General features: G+C 41.7%; 1 long non-coding RNA gene across 2 annotated transcripts; it reads right to left on the bottom strand.

Moving 5' to 3' along the window:
- Nucleotides 1-2,783: 2,783 nt before the first annotated feature.
- LOC143768421 (uncharacterized) lies at nucleotides 2,784-22,681 on the bottom strand. Of its 2 annotated transcripts, XR_013213860.1 has the most exons (4): nucleotides 20,783-20,836; nucleotides 19,767-19,798; nucleotides 13,980-14,111; nucleotides 2,784-3,109 (listed from the first exon to the last, which is right to left on the bottom strand). It is a non-coding gene; the product is annotated as an uncharacterized LOC143768421 (long non-coding RNA). The 2 variants fall into 2 exon arrangements; XR_013213859.1 differs by lacking the exons at nucleotides 19,767-19,798; nucleotides 20,783-20,836 and adding an exon at nucleotides 22,481-22,681.
- Nucleotides 22,682-23,615: the final 934 nt, after the last annotated feature.

A 23,615-nucleotide genomic window follows, 5' to 3' on the forward strand; every position in this document is an offset into this window, starting at 1 on the left:
TTTTTTTACCAAGGAGCATGTCCAACATATATGTTTCATGTCACCCAAAGAATCACAACCCCTGAAACATTTATCGGTTATATTGGGATACATCTTATGCACCTTTACTGGCACATAATATGTTCTGTGGAGAACCTTTAGGCCGGCGGGGTCACACAACGAATTGAAAATCGGTGTGAGTCTCCCTGCTGAGAGTCGCACAAGTGGTCTCCGTATGGTGGTGATCTCCACAGGAACATCAAGCTGCTTGGAGATGGTCTTATAACTTTTACCTTCATCTGGTCCATGTTGAATGTGATACTCACTGTGCTGTTTGGTGAGATAGTGTGTATGTGTAGCCCTATATAAAGACCCACTCCCTGATTCCAAGATTGTAGACACCTGTGATGCTAGTTAGTGGACACACCTTGTTTTAACATGTCCATTTTGTCACATTATTTTCAGGGGTACCATCATTTCTGTCCAGGCCTATTTCATGAGTTTTATTTTTTTTTTCAATTCTGTGGAAGCATGGTTGAAAATCAATGTCTGATTTTCATTTGTTCATTTTCATAGATCTTTTATTTATTATTACTTTTTTCAGATTCAAGTTATTTCTGTGACCATTGTGGGTTTTTCTGTCATTAAACAAGGGGTACCAGCAATTTTGACCACGTGTGTATATGACAGAAAATACCAAAATGTTACACTATTCAAGGTGCTCAAATCCACATTCAAGAAGTTTATCAACTCAGGAACTGAAGCAATGTAGAAGGAAAAAAGGAACATTTAACTATTTTTCACAAAAATGTTAATTTAGACCCATTTTTTCTATTTTCTCAAGGATAGCAGGAGAAAATGGATGCAAAAAAGTGTTGTACATTTTCTCCTGAATGCGCCAATAACCCATAACCACTGTTTGGCCACATGGCAGGGCTCATAAGGGAAGGAGCACCTTTTGACTTTTTGAGCACAAAATTGTCTGGAATCAAAATCGGATGCTGAGCCCCTGATGTGCTTAAACAGTGCTTTCCCCCCAAAAGTGACCCCATTTTGGAAACTAGACCTACCAAGGAATTTATCTAGATGTGTGGTGAGCACCTTGGCCCCCAGATGCTTCCCAGAAAATTATAATGTCGAGTCTTGAATATAAAAAAAATCACGTTTTCTTCAAAAAATGATTTTAGCCCTAACTTTTTTTAATTTCACAAGAGTGACAGGAAAAAATGGACCAGTAAATCTGTTGTGCAGTTTCTCCTGAGTACACTGATACCCCACCTGTGGAGGAAAACTACTGTTTGGGAGCACAGCAGGGCTTGGAAGGGAATGCAGACTTTAATGGAATAGTCTGCAAGCATCATGTCGCATTTGGAGAGGCCCTGATGTGCCTAAACAGTGGAAATTCCTCAAAAGTGACTGCATTTTGGAAACTAGACCCCCCCAAAGAATTTATCTAGATGTGTAGTGAGTAGTCATGAGCGAATTTGCTTGGGTTCCCTCTTGTTCGGCAAGCTATAGCGCTTGCTGAATAAGCTGCAGAGGGAACCCGGCTTCTTGGATCATGCCAGCTGATCAGCTGATCAACGCCGCAGCTTCATGTGTCGCGGCTGTGTGACAGTCACGACACATGCATGGAGAGCCCAACAAACGGAATAAGAGGAAACTCGAGCAAATTCGCTCATCTCAAGTAGTGAGCACCTTGAACCTCCAGGTGCATCACAGAAAACTATAATGTTAAATCGTAAAAATAAAAAAAATCATATTTTTTTCCACAAAAATATTTTAGCCTGTTTAACTGTTTTTATTTTCACAAGGATAGCAGGATGAAAATGGACCCCAAAATCTGTTGTCCAATTTCTCCTGAGTATTCTAATACCTCATATGTGGAGGAAAACTACAGTTTGGGCGCACAGCAGGGCTCAAAAGGGAAGGAGTGATGTTTTGAAATACAGACTTTGATGGAATGGTCTGCAAGCATCGTGTTTGTCTGATCAGGGGCTCTGTGGCTCCAGGACGCACACACGGAGTCCTGTAAAACAGCGAGTAGGTATCGTTGATCAGTGATTTGCATCACTGATCAGTGCTCAGCAGCTGCATAAGGCACAAAAAGAAATAACCTGCCTAAGATCAAGCGATCAAGTACTGATCAGCGCTTGGTGGCAGAAGGAGGTGAGGGGAGGGGGATAGGGAAAAAAGGGGAGGAAAAGGGGGGAAGGCGGGAGAGTGGGATTGATGTGGATTAGGGAAGATCAGGGATCAGGAACGGATCAGGGAAGAATTGGGAACGTCTTCTTTCTTCTTCAGCAACAGCAGCACCAGCAGAAGTGATGGCACAGGCTTCAAAAAGTCTGTGGCACCACAAGGCCCAGCACAGCACAACAGAATGACACAGTAACCGCACTTTATACGTCTGCAGCTAGATTGAGGAAGTCACTGCACTCTGATTGGTGCAATAGACATCATTGTCTGATCTGCCCTGGTGACACTGTGGTTGCTAGGTTCCAGCCTATGATCTGTGCTGTTATAGCACGTACGCTGGATATCAGTGTATCAGGCACTTTCTTTGTTCAGAATTGAACAGCCAATCACAGCAATAGTAGTTGTCATCCCCCGTACGATGACTCCAGGTGTCCTGCTGTTAGAAATAGCAGGTACTATAATGAGACCAGTTTAGCTATGACGTACCCAGTATGTCCAATGTCTGCAAGTACTTACCAGCCATGATATACTGGGTACATCCAAGGTTGGGAAGGGGTTAAAGAATACATGTAACACAAACACCTGATTTAAACAATGGATCATTTTCTCCTTTAATGGCTGAGATCTACTGAGGTGTCTCGTCAGATGCCCCTGCGGTGCAGTCATTTTATGGATATGTGGGGAGGGCAGAAGGCTTATAGCACAAGCAGACATGGTTTCACGAACATAGAAAGGGGAGCAGAACTTTATAAAAAGCTATATTAGCAAATTCCATGTATTCATCTTTAATAAATGTAACATTAGCCGTAAATTGTCTTCTTTAATTACATATATTCTATCTGTGCGAAACCAGCCTTCGGAGAATTTTGGTGGCAGGTGCTCTTTAAAATTTGAGTACTGGCAAGGCGTTTATCAGTTTCCATGTTAGTGCCTACGGGGAGAAAGAAATAACAATATTTGACATTATAATATAGCTGATAGATTCATTATGCATACATGAAACAAGAGCCAAATTATAGGCATTATTATAGGCACGAGCTCAAATACCTGACATGTCTTGGCTAACTGTAGTCATATATATCTATAGACATTTCTTACAATTGCCTTGTAATGTTAGTGTTGGTACCCCACATCATCCACATATTGTTTGTTTTCTCTTTCATAAATGAGCCAAAATAAGAAGGACGACAGGCCGAGGAGGTGCCGCATGTTCCGCACCCACACACCGGGAATACTGACTTCATTTACTGTAATAATACATATCAGATTAGATCCCACATTTATTATAATGTTACAGCCTTGCAGCCTTCACAGACAAATCCCCATTAAAGGGCATAAAGAAAAACAGAACACGCAAAAGTGTCTAATCAAAAAGTGGCTTTGGCACAATATAGATTGTCATCCCTTAGGGCTCGTACAGATGACTGTAATAATTGGTCGAATGCTCTCCGTCGTTTTGGCGGATAGCATTTATCCCCGTGATGTTCAAGGGGGCCATGCATATGTCCAAATTTTTCCTGAGCCTGTCTGGTGAAAAAATTTAGCAGCATGCCCCAGTTTGATCAGATATTCGGATCACACTCAGTCATGCAAGTCAATGGAAAACATCGTACTGCACTCGGGTGACATCTGAGTGGAGTCCAATTTACATGGGCTGGCAGATTGAAGAAGATGGAGAATTTTTTTTCTCCTATCTTTTCCTCATCTGAGAGAATCATATCACCCTCTGATCAGAGTTTAATCAGGATGTGGTGTGCATGGGCAACCTGATTTTCTTAGATGATTAAGTATAAGGGTACCGTCACACAGTCACACTTTGATCGCTACGACGGTACGATTCGTGACGTTCCAGCGATATCCATACGATATCGCAGTGTCTGACACGCAGCAGCGATCAGGGACCCTGCTGAGAATCGTACGTCGTAGCAGATCGTATGGAACTTTCTTTCGTCGCTTGATCACCCGCTGACATCGCTGGATCGTTGTGTGTGACAGCGATCCAGCGATGTGTTCGCTTGTAACCAGGGTAAACATCGGGTAACTAAGCGCAGGGCCGCGCTTAGTAACCCGATGTTTACCCTGGTTACCAGCGTAAACGTAAAAAAAACAAACCGTACATACTCACATTCCGGTGTCTGTCCTCCGGCGTCTCAGCTTCTCTGCACTGTGAGCGCCTGCCGGCCGGAAAGCGAGCACAGCGGTGACGTCTGACGTCACCGCTCTGCTTTCCGGCTGCTGTGCTTACACAGTGCAGAGAAGCTGAGACGCCGGGGACAGACACCGGAATGTAAGTATGTACGGTTTGTTGTTTTTACGTTTACGCTGGTAACCAGGGTAAACATCGGGTTACTAAGCGCGGCCCTGCGCTTAGTAACCCGATGTTTACCCTGGTTACCCGGGGACTTCGGCATCGCTCCAGCGCCGTGATTGCAACGTGTGACCGCAGTCTACGACGCTTGAGCGATAATCATACGATCGCTGCGACGTCACGGATCGTGCCGTCGTAGCGATCAAAATGGCACTGTGTGACGGTACCCTTAGGTTGTCTGCACCTAGCCACTTAGTAATCCAATTATCTTCGTATTGTTCTAATATCCTTCACTCCCTGCTCACTTCTTTGTCAGTGAACACACAACATCATCATATGGCCAGTCCAGAATTGTTTAAAGGCCGAAAACCCTATTGATCAGCCACAAATGCAGCAGCGACATATTTTTCTGCAGTGACCACTGGAGGCGAAATGCGGCATTACACGTGCAAAGATAAAACAAGCTGAGGTTGGATAGTTGAGAATGGGCCCTTCATGGATTTACTATGCCGCATATGGACAAAGGTTTTCTATAGAGACATTGGTGAAACATGTCTTTTACAGAAGATGAGCTGTAAAATATTTTGTGGTGGAGACATCTTCCATTTGAATCTTTTGATATGATTATCCAGCCATGGTATATGTTCTGGCCTCAGCATCTATTTATTTAACTGCGTCTCAGATTAGGTGGTTAATGCGGTTCTTGTTTTTTATTAGGACCCAACTAACCAGACATTATACGTAACCACTGTTATTTTCTAATTATATACATTACAAGGCTCAATTGCATTCTAATAATATATTTAGATACATTTGGCAATAATTTGCCTTTATATTCTAAGTATAGCCTCATCTACCATTTCACTTATACATTGTATGCCAACAGATCTTTAGAAAATTGCAACTAAAGTAAAATTTTATTTTACTCCAGTAAACTTAAAGGGGTGGTCTGAAGTCCAAACTCATTTTCCTCCTACCTCCTACATCCCTATCTATTTATTGCCATCATCTAAACTATTTTCTAACATACTTGAATTAAAAATTCCCTATACTTCCACTATCAAGCTGCTTTTCTTTTTTCTTTTTTTTTTCACTACCTTTTTCATGTTGCTTTCTTTTAGAATCCCAGTACATGCAGGAATACTCAAGCAGAGGGTCTTCAGGGGGCAGAGGCTGCAGTCACTGCAACAACCCCTGCCTCCTCACTGAAATGAAGAGTCATCGGTGATGCTCTTTTCAGGGCTGAACTAGTCCCTCCTTGCTGTGCACTGTGCGATGTGCACAATGACAGTGTGCTCTGTTGCCGATTCAGAGCAGCAGTAAAGCGCAAACAACAGAGTGCATTGTCACAATACCTAGCGTGCGGACAACAGTGACGTCACTTGCAGGGGCTCCTGGTATTCTGACAATCCACTCTGTTGCCGGCTCATTACTGCGGTTGTGAGTCCGCAACAGAGCGCACTGTCATTGTGCACATAGCACAGTGACAAAGCAGAGATTAGCCCAGCCCCTGAAATAAGCATCACTGACAATGCTTCATTTCCAAATGGGGGCAGGTACTGTGGCAGTGATTGCAGCCTCTGCCCCTGATGATGCTTTGTTTGAGAATCCCAGCATGCATTAGAATTATCAAATAAAGCATCATCAAAAAAGGAAGTAGTAAAAAAAATAAAAAAAATTAAAAAAAATGCATACTTCCCTGACTGACGAGGTTCCAGCGATGTCAGTGCTGTGCCTCTAGATAAATGGATTTATGAACGCTGCAGCCCATCAGTGGCAGCTGATAGGCTACATCGGTCATGTCATATAACAATATCACATGACCACACGGACTCACAGCACTTTCATTGCTAGAATGGTGCTGGTCTGGGATGTGATCATGTGTGCTTTTGGGTTTTTAATTATTATTTGGGGCCCTTTGGCATTTAAGATGGGGTTGTCCAGTAATAAAAGGGAACAAATAGAGTGAGGACACAATAAAAATCTATTCAATTAGACAAAATTATTTCACCTTGACTATTGAACTGGCAGCAAATGTCTCTAAGGCCACACTAACACATCCGTGTGACATGTCTTAGTACTTTCCTTTTGTTTCTCGGACACATTAAATTTTGTTGATCCATACACATCAGTTTTAAAAATGGATCCCTGTCTCAAATCCAGGAGACTTGGAGCAGCTTTTATTCTCATCTGTTTTGCAAACTAGACTTGGCGATTAAAGTCTATTGGGTATCCGTGAAACACGTATGAAACTAGGAAGACAGACGTGGTACTTCATTCTTTCATTGTAGTTTCTTCGGTTTTTAACTGATAACTTTGTTAAGAGTCAATGGATGAAAAAAGTTCAAACAGCCTATCTGCTTCAGTATAAAAGAAAAGGACAGAAAAAGAATGAAGCAACTAGGAAATATCTAGGATAGCACCTGAGAAAAAATTGGTCCATTTTTCTTGGATGGTATCACTCACACTGATGTGTGAATCTTGTGTTAAAGCCACAGCTACTACAGCAATCTCTCCATACTCTCTAATACACAGGAACTTTTGGCTCGGCTGCACGCTCCTATGTCCAGCATGAGAGAGTCACTGTCACACTTCTCTGGCAGCAGCTTATTTGACCAAAAAGATATCAGCAGTTGAAATTCAACAGCCAGGTTCCTTCCCTCCCTCAACATCATCTGTCAGGATGCCCCCAAACATTTTAGTCTGTCGGCCAATCCTATCGATATCAGTGGGTTTGGCCGACTTTGGCCGTCTCATGTCTTTAGTTTTCATTAATAAACCTCTTTTTCATTTACATGCTCATGTACATTTATAAAAAATAGTAAGAGTCCTAGATGTCACTGGCTCCTCGTCCTTCCCCTGGGTCTGTTGCTCTCTGTTGTGCTCCACACAAAAATCAGATCTTTTACACTAATGTAAGATGGTTTCTCTTACACAAAAAAATGGATGTGTCAATGTGGCCTAGGGCATAGAATGCCAGCCTGCAGCATTCTTACACATAGTGCATCATGTTCAAAAGAATATCTCTTGTAATTTGTCCATACCTTCAAGTACTTGGATGAAACAGTTCACACTTTTATCAGGTATAAACCAACCAAGCCTTGAATCTCTACAATAATAGATCGAGACTGCAAGATTTCTACCTTGTGTATAAAATAAAGCTTCATTGATATCAGAGGACCTCAGTGGACTAAATGGAACATTTTCCCCAACCAATGGTTTGGAAGTCACATATAGCTCTCAGACCCCCTTCATGTGGTTCCTGAGCTGGTGGGAACTTGTGCCCTAGTGGCACCAGTGATATCACAGCATTACTAGGACTCAATCCTAGGGTCATAATCACTGTACTGCAGAAAATTGATCTAATTTGAAAGGTAATTTCTAATTTATTGTCTACTGCCTTGTCGAGTGTAATCTGTATCTAGCAGCAGAGAGGCCAAAATGAATTCGAGGAAGGGTGAAGAAAGAGGCCTTTGTCTCTTTGCACCTTGTCGCCTGTCTGTCAAGCTGCATACAGACTTTACAGAGCGATGGGCTTTCAATTCAGGACAGGTAAGTGACTGTACAATGGCAGGAGCAATTCTTACTAGGAAATAAGAAAAAAGAAAGTTCTAGCACCTATTATCTGGCAGAATGCTAATAAAGATGAGCCATCCATTTCAAAAGAGTGGATGTCAAATCTGAAAATTGGGACAGATTCTGGATATACAGTGGGGCAAAAAAGTATTTAGTCAGTCAGCAATAGTGCAAGTTCCACCACTTAAAAAGATGAGAGGCGTCTGTAATTTACATCATAGGTAGACCTCAACTATGGGAGACAAACTGAGAAAAAAAAATCCAGAAAATCACATTGTCTGTTTTTTTATCATTTTATTTGCATATTATGGTGGAAAATAAGTATTTGGTCAGAAACAAACAATCAAGATTTCTGGCTCTCACAGACCTGTAACTTCTTCTTTAAGAGTCTCCTCTTTCCTCCACTCATTACCTGTAGTAATGGCACCTGTTTAAACTTGTTATCAGTATAAAAAGACACCTGTGCACACCCTCAAACAGTCTGACTCCAAACTCCACTATGGTGAAGACTAAAGAGCTGTCAAAGGACACCAGAAACAAAATTGTAGCCCTGCACCAGGCTGGGAAGACTGAATCTGCAATAGCCAACCAGCTTGGAGTGAAGAAATCAACAGTGGGAGCAATAATTAGAAAATGGAAGACATTCAAGACCACTGATAATCTCCCTCGATCTGGGGCTCCACGCAAAATCCCACCCCGTGGGGTCAGAATGATCACAAGAACGGTGAGCAAAAATCCCAGAACCACGCGGGGGGACCTAGTGAATGAACTGCAGAGAGCTGGGACCAATGTAACAAGGCCTACCATAAGTAACACACTACGCCACCATGGACTCAGATCCTGCAGTGCCAGACGTGTCCCACTGCTTAAGCCAGTACATGTCCGGGCCCGTCTGAAGTTTGCTAGAGAGCATTTGGATGATCCAGAGGAGTTTTGGGAGAATGTCCTATGGTCTGATGAAACCAAACTGGAACTGTTTGGTAGAAACACAACTTGTCGTGTTTGGAGGAAAAAGAATACAGAGTTGCATCCATCAAACACCATACCTACTGTAAAGCATGGTGGTGGAAACATCATGCTTTGGGGCTGTTTCTCTGCAAAGGGGCCAGGACGACTGATCCGGGTACATGAAAGAATGAATGGGGCCATGTATCGTGAAATTTTGAGTGCAAACCTCCTTCCTTCAGCAAGGGCATTGAAGATGAAACGTGGCTGGGTCTTTCAACATGACAATGATCCAAAGCACACCACCAGGGCAACGAAGGAGTGGCTTCGTAAGAAGCATTTCAAGGTCCTGGAGTGGCCTAGCCAGTCTCCAGATCTCAACCCTATAGAAAACCTTTGGAGGGAGTTGAAAGTCCGTGTTGCCAAGCGAAAAGCCAAAAACATCACTGCTCTAGAGGAGATCTGCATGGAGGAATGGGCCAACATACCAACAACAGTGTGTGGCAACCTTGTGAAGACTTACAGAAAACGTTTGACCTCTGTCATTGCCAACAAAGGATATATTACAAAGTATTGAGATTAAATTTTGTTTCTGACCAAATACTTATTTTCCACCATAATATGCAAATAAAATGATAAAAAAACAGACAATGTGATTTTCTGGATTTTTTTTTCTCAGTTTGTCTCCCATAGTTGAGGTCTACCTATGATGTAAATTACAGACGCCTCTCATCTTTTTAAGTGGTGGAACTTGCACTATTGCTGACTGACTAAATACTTTTTTGCCCCACTGTAATAGACAGGCATGTGCATTAAATGCAGTTTTAACTTGTTTTTGGGGATCAGGGCAGCAGGCCAATCCTGAAATATAGTTGTGAATCTCCACATCATAGTATAAGGCCACAGTTTTTTACATCAGTAGGTGTAAGCCAAAACCAGGAGTGAAACAATCCTAGGAAAAGTATAATATAAACACGTCACCACTTCTCCATTTCTTACCCACTCCTGGTTTTAGCTTACAAATACTGAGGTAAAATACCGACCAAATACTGAATATGTGAATGTGGCCTTCCAGTGAAGTTGTATTTTTGATCATTTTTTTTTAACATGATAGATTATCTCAATAGATCAGCTCTATAGTATAACTTTATTTCATGGAGGATGTATAAGCTTGATGAAATTACAATTTGCTTATTTTGCTGCCTACGTAGATAGAGGCGAAGAGAAAGGAACTTAAAATCCATTACCAGGTGTTCTTGGCCTACTCAAAGGCCCTGTCAAGGTACAGCCCGAGGTCCTTGTTCTGAAAGAAAACGACGTCACGGCTGACAGCCAGTTATTCTTGGAGCTGTTTACATTGGGTCAATGTGTTTTAGAGAGAAAAGATCTAAACAATTAATCACTCTTCATATTTCCCTCCTTTTCCTGCTCCGATCCAGCTCTCAGAGTATACACAAACCTTGTAATCAGAGTGCAGCGTTATAAACAGAGAACCTACACGTTCCTTCTCGGGACCACACAGGAGACTGGGGCTTACAGCTAAATTGTCCCTTAACAAAGGCCGAAGCACTGATCTATGAAGAGCTTCATTTGGTAGCAATATGTTGTAGAGTCGCCTTACAGGACTGTAAATGACATTACCCTGTATCACCCCCGAACTTTTGGCTTTGAAGGCTGACTTCAGTTCTACCTTCCGCTTCCTCGTGCTGATGCTGACCTTTTTTCTATTCAGTACAATAGTATTTGTTCTCATTTCTTCATGACTTGAGCGTGTTGTGTACAATTAGTAGAAATTTATGAAGTTAGTTTGCAGGGCGAAACACTTTTACTTAAAGATCCGTGATTGCTCGGTTGTAATCACTGATGTCTTACAGCAATGGGTTCCTGGGTTCAAATCCAGCCATGAACATTATCTGCAAAGTGACTGTATGTTCTCCCTGTATTGTGCACATTTCCTCCACCCACACATTAAAACATACTCGTAGGTGTTAGTTGGAGTGTACAGGGACGGACTTATCATTGGTGTAACTTGTGCAGTCGCACAGGGGCCCAGAATATAAGGGGGCCACTACCACCTCTAAAGCAGGTGGAATTGTGTATTATGATGAGCTATTGGACTGCAAAGGGCCCATAAACTATTCTTGCACAGGGGCCCATATCTGTCTGTGTCCGGCAGTGGGAGTGCACTGTATTTGCATATTTATGCTTGGGCGGGCACTGTGCAGAGAAGATGATGCTGATTTTATTTTTTCATTCTGTACTGTGTGCTATTTGTGTGCATCTCTGTCCTTGTAATCCTCCTCCTTACCGTATGTCCCAAGTAAAAACAAAATATTTTAAAAACTACGTAAAATCAGCATGGCGTCGGCGGTGATGCCCCATCAGCAGAACAAAGCAGAAAAGAAGCAGCTGCTCTGTCTACGTGACATCACCGGATACTGTCTCTTCCCCATTATCCCGTAGAATGTAAGTCCACAAGGACAGGGTCCTCTCCCCTCTGTACCAGTCTCTTTACTGAAAATGATATCTATAACTCTGTACAGAACCCCTTTCTCATGTACAGCACCATGGAATGAATGGTGCTATATAAATAAACTAGCTGTTTCCAGCCAGCTAACGCTCGGCACGCTCATTGCTATCTAATTAACGTTGCTGGTGATTAAACTAAAGTAAATAATGACAAAATTCAATAGCGCTTACACAGGTGGTAAATTAACTTAAAATGAAGTTAATAACAATAGTGTGGTGATGTGTTGGGGGTGGGATTATGCGTGGTGATGGGGTGGGGGGGCGGGATTATGCGTGGTGATGGGGTGGGGGGGCGGTATTATGCGTGGTGATGGGGTGGGGGGGCGGGATTATGCGTGGTGATGGGGTGGGGGGGTGGGATTATGTGTGGTAATGTGGTGGGGGGGCGGGATTATCTGTGGTAATGTGGTGGGGGCGGGATTGTGTGTGGTAATGTGGTGGGGGCGGGATTATGTGTACTAATGTGGTGGGGGGCGGGATTATGTGTGGTGATGTGGTGCGGATTGTGTGTGGTAATGTGGTGGGGGTGGGATTATGTGTGGTGATGTGGTGGGGGGCGGGATTATGTGAGGTGATGGGGTGGGGGGCGGGATTATGTGAGGTAATGTGGTGGGTGGGCGGGATTATGTGTGGTGGGGGGCGGGATTATGTGTGGTGATGTGGTTGAGGGCAGGATTATGTGTGGCAATGTGGTGGGTGGGCGGGATTATATGTGGTAATGTGGTGGGGGGCAGGATTATGTGTGGTGGGGGGTGGGATTATGTGTGGTAATGTGGTGGGGGGCGGGATTATCTGTGGTAATGTTTTTGGGGGCGGGATTATGTGTGGTAATGTGGTGGAGGGCGGGATTATCTGTAGTAATGTGGTGGGGGGGCGGGATTATGTGTGGTAATGTGGTGGGGGGGATAATGTGTGGTAATGTGGGGGGTGGGATTATCTGTGATAATGTGGTGGGGGGCGGGATTATGTGTGGTGATGTGGAGGGATTATGTGTGGTAATGTGGTGGGGGGGCGGGATTATGTGTAGTAATGTGATGGGGTGGCAGGATTGTGTGTGGTGATGTGGTGGGGGGCGGGATTATGCGTGGTAAAGGGGTGGGGGTGGGGTTATGTGTGGTGATGTGTTGGAGGGGCGGGATTGTGTGGTGATGTGTTGGGGGGCGGGATTATGTGTGGTGATGTGTTGAAGGGGCGGGATTATGTGTGGTGATGTGGTGCGGATTGTGTGTGGTAATGTGGTGGGGGTGGGATTATGTGTGGTGATGTGTGGGGGCGGAGCTACTATGCAGGGGGCGGGATTAGCGAGTAATCACGATGCCTCTTATATATATAGATAATAATAAAGTACCGCAGAATTGCCATCAGGAATGGTCTGTGCCGGCAGAGATTGGCACCGGGCACGACAAGTAGATAGGTAGCATCTACCTGCCTGTTAGTTCTTAGGTCCTTAGTCCTGGATAACTCCTTTAAGAGAACTGCAAAAAATGAACCTGACAACGGATCTTATAGTGTCCATTAGTCCAAAATCTGTAACATGTGAATTTTGCTTTGGGAATCATTGTGGTATGTCTGAACCATGGCTTCCCTCTCTTTTTTTCTTCGTATGGAATGCACCAGTGCTGAATATGTTGGTGTTTTGTCCAGTGAAGGACAGAAAAATGCACAGAAGCACAATTCAGACTCCTAATGCCATGTGACAGCCATTTCGGACAACAGGGTACCAGTCACAGACACAGAAGGAGCGGCAGCCTTATGTACCTTAGGAATGTGCAGTCACATTTAATATGAAGAGTGGAGGGTAAGTTTCAATTAGTCTGTGTTGGCACTCATTATTATTATTAATATTTATTTCTAGAGCACCATTGATTTCATGGTGCTGTACATGAGAAGAGATTTCATAAGGATTTAAGGACTGACTGGATGGGTGCGAGAGTGTTAGCAGGGAGGGAATAAAGTAGGGTATTGCAGTAGTCAAGGCGGGAGATGATGTGGGCATGCATTAACATTTTAGTTGATTCAGGGTTGAGGAAACAACGCATTCTAGAAATATTTTTGAGTTGGGGACGGCAGGATGTTGTGAGAGCTTGGACGTGTAGTTTGAAGGACACTGAGGGATACCCCGAGGCAGCGGGCTTCCAGTACTGCAGAGAGCGTGGTGTCATTAGTTGTTATGGATAAATGGGGTAGGGGAGTTAGGTGAGATCGAGGAAAGATGATGAGTTCATTTCTGTCCACATTGAGTTTTAGGAAGCCAGAAGAGAAGGATGGTATGGCTGGTAGACACTCTGGGATACAGGACAGCAGAGAGGTGACGTTTGGCCAGAGAGGTAGATCTGGATGTCTTCAACGTATAGATGGTATGTATTGGACCCAAATAGAGAATTAAACATGTTTCATTTTTTTTCTGCTAAATCTCTCTTGTCCTACCTCATTCTATACTTACACAGTGAGACTGTCATCTTATTTTCGTTCTTGGTTATATATGGCCCCATAACTTATGTACTAATGAAAGCAGCATGCCTTTTATATGATCCAGGACACAGTACCCCGCTGTGATATTCCTTAAGAGTGAAGCCTGAAAAATGAGACAATAATGTAACTGCAAGACAAATTGAATCAGTTCTATTTATATGCAGATTGTCTATAAGTAAAACATTTCCGAAAATATCGCACGGAATCCGCTAACAATGTGTTACATCAGAAACCACAGGAACTTATGTGAAGCACAAGAACGCAACCAATATTCAGAAAAATTTCAAATAACTGCATCAAGAAGATTCCTATGATTCTTTTTCCAAAATAAAGTGCCTGCAAAGTACAGAAAATAACTTTTAAGAATTCTTGGAGAAAGGAGCAATGTGACTGATTGTATTTATTTTGGGGGAAAAAAAAAGTTATAAAAGTTTTGTTTCAACTTTATACCATTTTAGTTTGCTAGCAGTGAATGGACAGATTTTTGCTTCAAGCGTACCTGTCATTTCAGGTTACTTTTCAGAATAAGCCGTCGTGTGTGTGTGAACATCAGGAGTAAGGTTATTTCTGGAGTTTTTCACCATTTTTCTCCTTTGTAGGCACTATTTAATGTTCAGTTGTCAATGAGAAAGTGAGAGGCGACTAGCTGCTCTAATTTACAGCACACAGAAATATGATGGTTTCCTGTCCTTCTATCCTTTCATAGCACAGCATCAGTAGCAGTATGGAAGATATTATATAGCAGCAGGGGCGGACAGTAACAGCTTGGGGTCCCCGTGCAAGAAATGTGTCTGGGCCCCCCTCCTTTTATGGCGACAAAGCTACAGATATATACAGCATATAGCAACATATATATATTTAGCTTACATAGTCTCCTTTATTATGTATATCGCCGCCCCTTATTGCACAGTGCCCTCTCTTGTTATGTACAGCTCTATCCCTTACATATTGGATTATTTATAGTGAGCCCTGTCTTTATTACATATCGTCCTCTCTTTTTAGATATACAACCCCTGGCAAAAATTATGGAATCACCGGCCTTGGAGGATGTTCATTCAGTTGTTTAATTTTGTAGAAAAAAAAGCAGATGACAGACATGGCACAAAACTAAAGTCATTTCAAATGGCAACTTTCTGGCCTTAAGAAACCCTAAAAGAAATCAAGAACAAAAAATGTTGCAGTCAGTAATGGTTACTTTTTTTTAACCAAGCAAAGTCACTCAATTCTGAGGAAAAAAATATGGAATCATGAAAAACAAACAAACAAAACATCCTCCAAGGCCGGTGATTCCATAATTTTCGCCAGGGGTTGTATAATGGATTGATAGCTGATGGAGCATGGGAAAGCTTCTTTTCTAATGGGGGAGCAGATGGACTGGTTTTCTGGTCACTTGCAGCTCCACTAGCAGCCATTTTATATCTAACAAGAGAGGACTATGTAATAAAGAGAGGTCGATGTGATTAGCAAATATAACTAGCATAAACTATGTAAGAGACAGCACTGTACATAACAGCAGGAGAAGCTATATATTAATGGACCATATATAACTAGAGAATGGAACATAACAAGGGACAGTGTTATAAATAATAAAAGAGGAAACTATGTAACTAAGGAATGTGCTATACATAATAAGTGAGAACTTAGATACTAAGGAACTGTGCTATATATAATAAGGCTATATTCCTGTATCTGTGTGCAGTGTCGGTGTGCTGCCCGCTTTTATAGACGCATGTCCTCAAAATCGGATCAGTGTGTGCCAACCTTGTGAAGACGTACAGAAAACGTTTGACCTCTGTTATTGCCAACAAAGGATATATAACAAAATATTGAGATGAACTTTTGTTAATGACCAAACTCATATTTTCCACCATAATTTGCAAAATAAATCTTGCAAAATCAGACAAGGTGATTTTCTGGATTTATTTTCTCATTTTGACTCTCGTAGTTGAGGTCTACCTATGATGTCAATTACAGGCCTCGCTCATCTTTTTAAGTGGGAGAACTTGCACCATTGGTGGCTGACTAAATACTTTACTTTCCCCTCTGTATTTCCGCACTGTATATTACCTTGGCACTGTATACACTTGCTAGTATCCATATCACCTTGGCACTGTTGAACACGATTTGGGAAAATGATTCACTGAACATCTGAGTATTGTGTGGCACTCTCTGGGCACGACTAACGTGCATATCTCTGGCTCATGCTATTGTATTGGCACTCCTGGAACTGGTGCTACTTTTTGGCCACTTTAAAGGATTGTTCTTGTCTTGCTTCTTCAATAGTGCACCCCTCCACTGCCTTCCAGTTTCCTGCTCTGCCTGGGCGGTGCACCCCTGAAGATTGGTCATATGGACTAGCAACATGGTGCAGCATGGAAGAAGTGCAGGGGGACTAAAACTGGCTGGATCTAATGACCAGCGAGAACAGGCTGTAAACATAAAGCCTGGAAGCAGCGTGTACGTCTTGTGTAAGTAACTGACCACTCAGACTGCAGGGCGGCCCCTAATCAAGGCAACAAGCTGTACACTATGAAATGAAAAATCTCTCTGTTCTTAAGAGTGGAAAATATTTTTAATTGATTTTACAAGCACTTTGCGATTTTACCTACTTAAGAATTTGAGACAAGTACTTAAATGAGCACCTGATATCAGATCAAAAGTGACGAGATTTTGCTCTTATTTTGCTCCTGCTGTTCTCCAGAGTAATCTGATTTTTTATTGTTTTGTTTTTTTAAATCCCCCATGCTGTTAAAATTTAGTGCTAATTTTTAAGGTCTTTACTAAGGTAGCGCTGCTCAGGGGCGTGTCTTTAGTGAGCTCTGCATAAGCCACGCCCCATTAGTAAAAATTAGGAACAATTTGCATTAAATAAAAATTCTCCATATCTCTGTAACCATAAATGGGACCTAAAATTGCAAAAAAAACAAAACAAGCAAAAGAGCTAAATCTGTCCATTGTTTAAGATATTTCTGCTTTAGCACTATTTGTACCGGCAGGATGATTCAGTGTGGCTCCTGTTATTCTGCCTGGACACATAAAATGTAGCCTTGTCGTTGGCAGATGGAGCTGCTCTGTGCCAAAGTTGTTACCTCTGGTAATCACAATGTAAGATGTAGACTGGTAAAATTCTAAAATGGTGACCAAACATTTTTCGCGGCCAGGACATTCCCACCAACGGTCGCATTGATGCACAGAATACACCAGTCCCGTCTGCTTACACGTTGTACTTTCATATATACACGTCTCGCTGCAGTGATTTTTCCTTTCATCACATGTATTGCACAAGATCATTTTTCACTTTAAAGTACTTCACTTTATGGACAACTGACATAGTTTTCATTTTCAGTTGCCTAATGGAGACCCCCACTGATAGTAGAGAGAAATGCTATTTAATGCTTTACTTGCCAGAGGGGGTCAGAAATTTATTTGTAAAGTTACGCATTGATTGTCCCATGGCAGCAGCAAAGGTCCAAGGTTACTGTTAAAAAAAAATCCTCCCTGCACCCCCTGGTTAGATGGGCAAATGATATGAGAAGGCGGCTGACATCTCGGCTATAACCTGCGCAGTCGGGAGAGTTCTGTACATCGGATGTGATGCTTCACTAGGTAAATCACCTCTTCCCGGGCGAGGGGCCCCTCTCTCACATGTTCCTTAATATTAATTGTTTCCTGAGCTTATAACTATATTGAAGCCCCAGATAAATGTAATCATTAGATCCTGCCCTTCTAAAATCATTTATTTTGGTCCCTTCCGTTGCAAGGAAGTGAACGAAGATTTATGTTATCTGCTCTTTTCAAGAGAACTTTTTTAAAATATTTTTATTATTAATCCATTCATTACTAAAACAACCTTTCTTACTATCATTATTTTAAGCAAACATTTAATACTGCCTCCTCACTTCATACTAAGGACAGTTTAACAATTACAGAGGTAAATAACCCAATAATTTTTGAAGAGTCGTCATAAAGCTGACTATAGATGCAAAGGTAAAGATGGCAAGAAAATGAATAGGGAAAATCTATTTTTCCTTCATTTCAATTTCAATTAGAGGTTTGCCTTATATCATAAAAAATCAGATAGCATCTATGGCATTATCCCCCAATTCTTTCAGTCCTCCATTGGTATAGAGATCACTTTTATTGTTCATTTCTTCATCTGCACCAATATCACATGTTCTTATAAGTCGGGCATTAATTAGCTCCATTCATTCCAATCGCTTTGACCATATTCCATCAGCAGCAGGAAAGTGTAGGAAGATGCCAGGCCCAATGGGCAGAGGCCTAGGGTGATCAAGGTATACATCTTTTGTATATTTCATGAAAAGGATGGATTAGACAAATGCCCATATCTAACTACTGTATGTTGTTTTACTAAGCTGCTTTGCTCACTTTACATAAAATTAAAGGCAATTTACACCTTTTGGGGACTTTTTTTTTACTTAAAAGGGTTTTATTGACAATGTTTAGATCCTACATCCTCTATATATCACAGTACATAGCAGACTGCAGAATGCATTAACAGTGAGGCTGTCAGTGAGCTCAGTCTATAATTCTTGCTTCTCTTCTTCTGAACCATCTTCTAAACTTATTTATAACCAGTTGAAATTTGCACTTTCAGTCTTATGGACACTAAGGAGATTGTTCAGTAATATGGAGAAAAAAGTTACAGACCAGAACCACCAGACAAGCTCAATGGTGGATTCACTGTTAAAGAGAACCTATCAGCAAGTTTTTGCTATGTAATCTGAGGACAGCATGAGGTAGGGGTTAAAACACAGATTTCAATGATGTGTCATATGTGAGGCTGTGTGCTAATTTCACTGAAGGTTTTATAACCTGATTATCATTGCCTACAGCAGCACGTCCATGCTATTCCAACTCTACCCCTGCCTGTGATATGCAGCTCATTGTCTATGGACTTTGTACATGGATGCCTAGTGTGGGCGGGGCTAGCTTTCTCAGCTCTGCTTCATGCTACATCTAAAAACTCTATGTCAGAATGGCTGCACCAGGTAAACTAAGTGAAACATCGTTGGATTCAGAGTCTCTTCTCTACATCATTCTGCTCTCAGGTAGCAAAAACCTGCTGACAGATTCCCTTTAACTAATTCTGCAGTTCGCTATGCACAGTGATAAAAGGGCTAGGTTGCAGAAAAAAGTGCAACAGGGTCTATCTGGTATACATTTTAGAGAATAAAAAAGGGTATACTAATCTGGTTTGGCTGTGTTAACACAATAAGCATAACCTTTACGACCTATGACGTATAAGTGTATCATGGGTTGGCACCCCCTCTTTGATGCAGGCTCCAGCGCTGAGCCGGCATCTTTTCTGGCACATGACAGCTGATCTGGTCAGCTGTCATGTGCCCCTAACAGCCGCGGGTGGAATAGCGATCTTACAGTGGCATTTAGGAAGCTCATCACTAGCTCCACTGATCAGCACCCCTGTCACGTGACCGCAGGGCACCGATGGGTTGACATGACAAACCTGGGTCTGCAGGAGACCCCTGTACTTGTCATTGCCGATCTACTATAAGCGCCGCCCAGTCTGTAAAATAGTTCAGTCCTGCTATGTGTAACACAAGCGATCACAAGATCGCAGCTTAAAATCTCCCATGGAGACTATTGAAGCAAATAAAAAGTAAAAAAAAAATGTTTTTAAAAATATTAAAAAATAAATAAAAAAATCTAAAAGTTCAAATCACCCCCCTTTTGCCTCATTCAAAATAAAACAATAATTAAAAAAAAAATCACATACGTTTGATATCTCCAAGTTCAGAAACACTCGAGCTATAGAAATATAAAAAGAGTTAATCTGATTGGTAAACAATTGTATTGCAAAATACATTTTTAAACAAAAATACATGCATTTAGGTAAAAACTGAAAATATTCTCAACATGTACTCTATATACTATAAGCTTTTGTTCATGATAAACATTCAGTTTTAGTTTTTAGCATTAATCTTTAGGAAGCGAGCACTGTCAATCAGAAGCGAGGGAAGTCCCAATATGCAAAGAAAAGGAGTAACGGTGCACCAAACTCTTAGATGCGAATTAAAAGTTATTTTCTCAGGCACTGTGGTAGTACAGTGCTAATATGACTTTCATAAGTTGTAGGGATAAGGCAGCACGGTGGCTCAGTGGTTAGTACTGCAGCCTTGCAGTGCTGGGGTCCTGGGTTAAAATCCCACCAAAGACAACATCTGCAAGGAGTTTGTATGTTCTCCCCATGTTTGCGTGGGTTTCCTTCCACATTCCGAAAACATACTGATAGGGATTCTAGATTGTGAGCCCAATCGGGGACAGCGGTGATAATGTGTGCAAACTGTAAAGCGCTGTGGAATATGTTAGCACTATATAAAAATAAAGATGATTATTATTATTCTAAGTCTCCAATATGACAGTGTAGCTCATTTAAAATGCTTTTTGGAGGTGACAGATTCCCTTTAAGAATCAAAATAGTTTAACCAGTATTACGGTACCTTTAAATACCAAACACCCCAAGAGTGGATTTTTTTTTTCGAAGAAAAAGTAAATCTATTTTTGTAATACCCAATTTTCTAATATGTGTGCTAATTAGATTTTTATTTTTTACCATAGACGAGTACATGGATTCCTGATGGATTTACTTGCAGTCATACTATTTTGTTTATTCTTTCCTCATCTGCTATAGCAATGGCACACTGCACATTAAGGAGAACGTGTTAATCATAATAGAAATGATTGTGGTCATAATTTTTTGTTGAAAGAACATGGCCCATAAGAAGTAATTACCTATTCCAGTCTCCAGAACATTGCGTAATCCCGGAGCGTGTGGGTGCGTTCTCCCGCTCACAATTGTGTATGATGCCGGAGGCCACATTACATAATGCATTTTATATGTTACAGCTAAGTATTAGTAATAGGCTTCTCATCACGTATGTTACTGTGTTGTGGGAGATTTAATTGGAAAATGCTGCGTTTTTTTCTGAACACAGAGTATGTCTTACGTTACCACAATGCCATGAACGACCCTTGGAAACAACACAATTATATTACGATAATGATTTCTAAAAATGAGAAGATACAGAAGCAGAGGCTCTGCTGTATGATGTAATTGCAGTAGACAAGTCTATAGATTGGAGTCTGGTCATGCCAAATAAGAAACACATCATGAGCCAGAGTTCTGCCATTAATAGCCATCGAAGCCCGGTCGGGGTTGTTGACCCTTTACAACCCTACAGTGCCGGTAGAGAATGAGCGGACTACAGTCTCATACTAAACCAGTTATGAGACAGTAGGGTCCTTCCCTACTGGCAAGGGATATGGAAATGCCCAGTTGTCTATTTATTTATTCTTTTTCAGGAGGACTAACAGAAGAATAACACAACAAAGAGAATTAAACTGTTGGCCTATCTTACATTCGCTGGCCATCTGACTCAGCACCCCAGACAATTAGCTGTGTAAGGGGCATTGGGCACAGCTATCTACTTTTCACAGTGATTGGCAGGGCTGGGAAAAAGTATTTTGATGCCCTAGGCAGATGAAGTCAATGGCGCCCTCCGCCCACACCAAAGCAAAGGAATGCCTCATAGATTAAAGTAACAGGAGCACTAATGCATATCCCCCCTTCCCCTCCAATGGGTTAGGTAACAAACTCTGATGACCACTTCCACTAGAATTGTTAACTTTTTCACACAAAAAATTTCATCAAAAGTAAAAAATAAACAAGTGGTGTACTTCCATCATTCTGTCCGTCATGCAACAAATACAGTTGGCACAAAACTGACGGTGTTTCTGGTGCTGTATTCATGTAATGATGATTGCTCTGGTGCTGTATTCATGTAGTGATGATTATTCTGGTGATATATTCATCACCACAACCATCACCATTGCATTAATACCAAGCCGAAATCATCATCAGTGCATAAATAGACTATCCTAGCCATCAATAGTACATGAACATGGCACAGAAACAGCATCACTAAAAAAAATACATCACCAGGACCACCATCAGTACATGAATACATCACCAGAACCACCATCAGCAAATGTATACGTTACCAGAACCACTATTAGTATATGAATACATCGCTAGATCCACCATCAGTACATGAATACATTAACAGACCCACCATCAGTACTTGACTATGTCACCAGAACCATCAGTAAATTAATATGTCACCAGAACCTCCATTAGTACATGAATGCATCATCAGAACCACCATGAGTACATGAATACATGACCAGAACCAAGAGTACTTGAATTCAAGAACCAAGCTTAGTACAACAATCAATTTTAATATCAAGTAAGCCTCATAAACAATTGTATTTCATGAACATACAACTCTACAACTCCCAGTATGTCCTTAAGAATGGCAAGGAGATATTGGGAGTTGTTATTAACAGCCATTATCAGACTGCAGACCATACAGGAACCACAGTACTGAAAAGAATTTGTCAGTATCACAAAGAAAATTTACATCCAGGTACCTTGTAAATTACATCTTCTCTGGAGTTGTCTCTTTCCACCTACATCTTGTCTAGATGCCTGGATGATTTTTCACTTCCACAGCTATTCTCTGAAGACCTTCCTCTTCTCCGGTCCTTTGCAGTACATCGCAACACAGTGCCTATAAAAAATAAGTGGGTTATTAAAATGCCTTCTGCATAAAAATATGAGTCCATATTATGACCCTAAATAAGCCTCTTATGGTATGTGGCCTCTACACTACCATTATCAGCTATAACAGCCACACCATCCGTGTTTACGAACCACATCCTATACCATGGCTGTCCCCTCTCTAATTTTCCATTACACTATTTATGGCTGTCCCCCACCATGCTAACATAACTCCATATTTTACCTCCATTTCCGCTGTCCACACTCTATATCCATCTGCACAGCTCCTCAGTTTATTCCCCCATCTGCACAGTCATAAGTTTATTCCCCCCCATCTGCACAACCTGTCAGTTTATTCCTCCTTATCTGCTCAGCCCCTGGTTTATTCACCCATCTACACAGCCCCTCATTTTATTCTCTCACCTCTTAACAGACCCTCATTTTATTCCCCCATCTGCACAGCCCTGTTAGTTTATTACCCCCATCTGCACAGCCCCAAAATTGATGAAAGATTGCAATGCAGGATAGTCCAGATGCTGGATAAGCCACCCCAATCAAGTTCCAAAGACATACAAGCTGTCCTCTAGGCTTAGGGTGCATCAGTGTCAGCGCAAACTATCTGTCGACATTTGAATTAGATGAAACGCTATGGTAGGCAACCCAGGAGGACCATAGTGCTGACACAAAGACATAAAAAGCTGGCTTGCCAAAATAAACATGTGTAAGTCAAAATCCCTCTGGGAAAGCTTCTTGTGGAAAAATTAGACCAAGATAGATCTATTTGATAAAGCACATCATTCTACTGTTTACCGAAAACTAAATGAGGCCTACAGAGAAAGGGAAAAAGTACCTACAGCTAAAAATGGCTGTCTTGACTGTGTGCAAGACATCATGAAATTTGAAGATTACCAAAGGATTTTGGGTCGCAATGTAGTGCCCAATGTCACAAGGCTGGGTTTTCGCCCTAGGTGATGGACAGTGACCCCAAACATACTTCAAGAAGCA

This window comes from Ranitomeya variabilis, chromosome 4, assembly GCF_051348905.1.
Source record: "Ranitomeya variabilis isolate aRanVar5 chromosome 4, aRanVar5.hap1, whole genome shotgun sequence".
NCBI classification, from domain to species: Eukaryota; Metazoa; Chordata; class Amphibia; order Anura; family Dendrobatidae; genus Ranitomeya; species Ranitomeya variabilis.